The following is a 5819-nucleotide window of genomic DNA, read 5'->3' on the forward strand; positions in this document are numbered from 1 at the left end:
CCCAGCCTTTTACCTCCTGCAAAGCTCAAGGAAAAGAAGGTCCCTCAATTCTGGGTAGCATTATTAAACCAAAAACCATACTCTCTGCGACCGAGTTGGTTCCTATTTGATCCAATAAAGACAGGACTGAACAGCCCCTGTGGGTGTCTGAGACGGTAAATCTTCATGGTAGCAGAGAACCTTATCTTTCTCCCATGGAGCAGCTAGTGGTTTCAAACTGCTGACCTTGTGGTTATCAGCCCAACTCGTGATCCAGTATGCAACCAATATATATATACCGGTAGATCTAATGCATTATTACCTATATGTATTTTAATTCATTTCAAGATCACGATGTTAGTAGAAACAAGCTTCAATGTTCTCATTTTGGGTATTAACAAATAATTCTCATTCTTTCTCTTGGTGCTAATGGCTATTATTGGCTATAATTTTCTATTTGAAAATGCTTATTAAGCATGCCAGGGAGCAATGGTCTCTCCTGAAGAAAAGTAAGTAGGAGCTTAAGGAGTGACCCCCTTAAAGAGACACTGGCCGTTATGCAGAAACTCTCTTCCAGCATCTGATCAAAGTAATTGAGTCCTTTGCTTTGCTTTCCCTTGACCGTCAAACAAGACCTCCAGCTGGATGCTTTGATTTCTTTCATCAGATTCCTGACAACCTACTTCATAAGTAATGTCTTTTTAATCATTCTTACCCTCATTTGAGTGATATGACCCTCCTTTTGAATAACATGAGCAATGACCAATGAAGAAACCTGACATTCCTCCTGTCATAGAAAAATATATTTAAAGACTATGCCATCATTAAGCCAGCAAATACAACTCAAAGATGGATGACTAGTGGGCAGAGGACACTCGTCCATATTATAGCAAATGCAGCCCAATTAGCCACAGTCAGCATTGCTGAAGGCTATAGAAGGCTCCAGAGCAATTCAAAGGTCCCTGTCTGTTGTCCTTTGTCCCCTGCTTCTAGAAGGATCGGACTTCTAAGGGTTAGGCTTTCCTTAGTTAAGCAAATGAGCAGCTAGATCTCCTGAACTCTGACTGGTCTTCAAATGATTATGACTCCAGAGTTTCTCAAGTTTAGGGTAGAGAATTTTCTAGAGAGTGGCATTCAATGAGTGTGTATCCAGTGGATTGCAGGTCACTAAAAAGTTGGATAGCTCATGGGAACTGGAAATGCAGGAAATCTAGGACAGATGAACCCCTCAGGATCAGAGGTGACAGTGGCCATACCAGGATGGAAGGGGGGAGTAGAAAAGGGGAATTGATCACAGGGATCTACATATAACCTCCTCTCTGGGGGATGGGCAGCAGAGGGGTAGGTGAAGGGAGATGCCAGGCAGTGTAAGATAAGATATAATAATAATTTATAAATTATTAAGGGTTCATGGTGGAGTGGGAGTGGAGAGGGATGGGGAGGTGAAAAAAGGAAAATGAGCTGATTCCGGGAACCCGAGAGGAAAGCGAATTTTGGGAATGATGAGAGCAACAAATGTATAGGTGTGCTTTACACAATTGATCTATGTATTGTGATGAATTGCATGAGCCCCAATAAAATGATTAAAAATAATAATAATGAATGTTTCAACATATGTGAAATAACTGTGCTCCATTTTTTTATTTTTCCTTTAAGAATCATTAAACGAATCCTTATTAGATTGGTTGAAAGGATCATTTGATAAGGAGTAAATAATTACATTCTCAATTTAATGTAGGGCTTATTTAATTTTGATGACCCTTTTCATATATAAATAACTTCAACTTACACATTGTCTAAATAATATTGCTTGCTAAATATTAGTACAATGAATTTTCTTATCTACCAACTTGGAGAGAAATGTTTAAAATAATGAGTTCAATAAACCAAACTAAGTTTACTTATGTTAAAGAACTCCCAGAGGGAAAAAATGAATAATGACTTATATATCTTATATTTGCTTCTTGCACACTTCTCTCTCCTCCTCTCTTTCTAGCTATCCTTCATTTTTCAAGATCCACACTAACATTTTATGAACTTAGTACTCTGTGCAAGAAGTAGATACTTTGGACATTTTATCAGGAGAGACCCATTCCTGGAGAAGGACATTAAGTTTGGTAAAGGAGGGGCAGCACAAAAGAGAAAGGCTCTCTAGGAGATGGATAAACAAATTGGCCACAACAATGGACTAAGACATCATATCAATTGTGGGGATAGTGTCGGACCGAGTGGGTTTGGGTTTTGTTGTACATACGGTCACTTTGAGACAAAGCACACTCAATTTTCTTCTGCTGCAAGTGGGGTCACCATGCGTTTTAGCTGACTCAAAAGCAACAAACAGCAGAAGCCTTTATAAGACGGGACTCAGAATATAGGCATACCTTATTTTATTGGACGTCAGTTGATTGTTCTAGGCAGATATTGAATTTTTTACATATTGAAGTATGTGGCAACTCTACTTGGAGCAAGTGTATCAGTACCAGTTTGGGTTTGTTTTTGTTTTTCAATAAGATGTGCTTACTTTATGTCCCCCTGTCACGGTTCTTACAATATTTCAAACTTTTTCCTAATGTTATTGCACATGTAATAGACTACCTAAAGAAAGCCCACAGTGATCCTATGAATGAATTAATGCATTGGATTTCTGGGACTATAAATTTTTGTAGGAGCAGACAGCCTCATTTCCTCCCCCCACATAGTGGCCAAAGCCTGGAACCACAAACCTTGTGGTTAACAGTCTAACAACTAACCCACAACACCACTAGACTTTAGTAGTTAGGTTTATAGTGTAAACATTAGGGAGGGAAAAAAAATTTCTACTGTGGCTTGAGTAAATTTTACAGAGCAAATCAATTTTCTTTTTTTTTTCTGAGTTATCAGCAAGGTCGTTGGCATATGCAGGTCTAACATGTACTGTAGGCCGAGGCCAGATATAGAAAAACCATCCATTCCTCTATAGCCTTGTTTTATATGTACACACTTATGTGAAGAGCCATTTCAAAAAAATGCTGTAATATAATTTATGAACTTCCAGTACTTACGTGACTGTCATCTCCTGTCGCAACATAGGAGCAAATTATCCCTTTGAGAATCATTTCAGCCTGGACAAAAATCCCTTCGCTATGTGGGACCACTCTTTAGAATCTTCCCTGATTCCAATGACAGGAGGCAGGTTTCAACTCAGCCTTCCAGAGCAACGCCCTAGCTGGCATGATCTCGTCCACCAGGAAAATGTTGGTGGCAATCACGGTGCTGGAGGGTAGAAGCAATTTCTTTACATAGTAGTTATCCTATACGTCTGCTTCAGCGACCACCCTGGGATCCCCGGTGTTTAAGTCTACACCCCCAAGCTGACTAGGTTCTGAATGCTCGGCTCCTAAAGCGATCCTTGAAGGTCAAAACTGTAGTTCTGAGCAAGAACCTTGGGTATAATAAGCACGTCAACCAATACTTGGACTCCAAGCTCGGCCCTACCTTTGAGGATGGACATAGGCTTCACCAGAGCCCTATGCCATGGTCACTTCCACTGTGCCAACTCCTGGGACCACGCAGCCATCCTCAGTGGCATTTTTGACAGCTCTCAAGCCATCTCGGATGGCACCTTTGATCTGAGTGAGGGTGATCTTATGTAGTTCTTTGATTAGCAGCATGACTGAGCCCGGGTTACTGCACTTCTCGATGAAAGTGACCATCTCTTCTCCCAACGAACACTCATAGACGAAGCCTGTGTGTCCCAGACAGCCCAGATTCAGAGCATCTAAGGAATTGGGCACGCATCGGTCTCTCCATATTGTTCCACCAGGGCGTATAAAGACAGGGCGTCAAAAGGCCAGAACCCTTTTGGTTAAGGATGACAAACCCTTTACAGGAATCGCCCAGACGTTCTTCTTCGGCTCTATTTTCTTCACTCGGTCTTCTACCAGTTTGTCTCTCTCCTCTGCGTTCTCATGAAAGAAATCTGAGTTCACACATCTGCTTTCTTGTACTCTGAGGACACGTCGCAGATGAGGATGTAAGTGTCTCCACTCTTTTCTTCCTGTCAGGATGCTGGGCCCCAGAGTCCAAAACTCACCCTTTGATGAAGCGTGTATTGGTCTCTGATTATGTCTCATCTCCATGATTTCAACCATGGAAAAGGTCAATGGGCTCATGCTGCCTTTTAGTGGCCAGAATGGAGTCGATGGCAGCCTCTGTCAGTACCTCAGCAAGCTTTATATGGATTTCCTTGTGCAGCAGGGTCCTGGCCAATCAATCAGTGTCTCTCTGTCCATCTCTTTGCTGACTTTGATTTGTTCCAGAAGTTGAAGGGCCTTTTCCTTGGCTTCTACAAAGCCTTCAGTTATTACGTGGGGATGCAGGCCTTCAGAAACGTAGAAGTCGACCCCTTTCAGCAGCTCCCTGATGATCAGGACATTGAGAGCCGTGTCATCCCGGGCTGTGGTGACTTTTACTAACATGAGGACTGTTGGGTGTTGAATTTGCATTTCACAAAGCAACATGGTGCCGTCGATGGCCAGCTTAATGTCTCCTGTACCACAAACAAGCATCTTCAAGTTGCCTTAGCATATCCTGCAGCCCTGGGGGTGTGCTGATATTCACAGCTAACGCTGTCTGGGTTTGGGCCACCTCAGCCTTAGGGTTCAGGGTCTTCACAGCTGACATGATCGGGGAAGAAGAGGAGAAAGACGAGAGCCAGGGTGCAGAAACCCCTAGACCCACTCAGTGTGGCCCATGCAAATCAATTTTCCATTCAATAATTCATTAGATTTTTGTTTCATCATTGATTGTAATCCTCAAAAATATTGACTTCCTTCTTATATACTGGCTTCCCCTTCACATAGGTTAGTATGTGGTGTCTGCCCTCTACTTAATAATTTCCTCTCCCATCCTCTCATCCTTGATAACCATCAAAAATATATTTTTAAGTATGGAAACTTAATTTTGACATTTATAGTAGTGATCTCATATAATATTTATTACTTTTGTAATTAAATACTTTTACACAGAACAATGCCCTCTTTGCTCATCATGTTATGAGATGTCCTGCAGAGTAACTCTTATTCTTTAAAGTTGCATAGTATTCCATCGTGTGCATGTACCATATCTCCACTAGGCGGCAGCTTCTTCTTCCACTTCTTCTTCCTCTTCTTTCTTCCTTTTTGCTATTGTGAGTAGTGCTATGATGGACATAGGTTTTCATGCATCAATCTATGGGACAGTTTTATTCTCTAAAAGTTATAATAAGTAGCAGCATTACTGGCTCATATAATATTTCTATTTCCACATTTTCAAAAAGCACCATAAATTTCCCACAGTGACTGCACCACTTTCTAGACCCATTAGTAGTGTACGTGGGTCCAAGTCTCCCCATATCCTCACTTGTGTATATTTTTGAATTTTGCTATTAATACTGGGTAGAAGGTATTTCTCATGGTTGTTTTGATTTGTCTGTCTCAGAGGGCTATTGATCACTAGTGTTTTGATTGTTGGTCACCTGTATGTCTTCTTGGGTGAAGTGTTGGTTCATGATCTGGATTATTTGCCTTTTTGTTGTTGAGCTGTTGAACATTTCTATAAATTTTAGAAATTGATCCTTTGTCTGATATGTCATTGCCCCATTTTTCCCCCTGCTCTGCAGGTGATTTTTACTCTTCTGATTTTTTATGTACCTATTCATTGGGGAAAACTTGTGCCTTATTTTATTGTGATATTTACTTTATTGTAGTTGTCTGGAACCAAACCTGCAATAGCACCAAGGTGTTACCGAATATTCTTTAAACTGTTAGAAGTATGTGAACCCTGAACCACCCTATTTACATTGGGTTGTGCACAACATCAGT

The 5819-nt window shown here is 41.0% G+C and overlaps 1 pseudogene; it reads right to left on the reverse strand.

Moving 5' to 3' along the window:
* Positions 1-3116: 3116 nt before the first annotated feature.
* LOC101656211 lies at positions 3117-4641 on the reverse strand (annotated as a pseudogene).
* Between the last annotated feature and the right edge of the window lie 1178 nt (positions 4642-5819).

Source organism: Echinops telfairi, unplaced genomic scaffold, assembly GCF_000313985.2.
Source record: "Echinops telfairi isolate 266 unplaced genomic scaffold, ASM31398v2 ScPeMD7_655;HRSCAF=1070, whole genome shotgun sequence".
Classification (NCBI taxonomy): domain Eukaryota; kingdom Metazoa; phylum Chordata; class Mammalia; order Afrosoricida; family Tenrecidae; genus Echinops; species Echinops telfairi.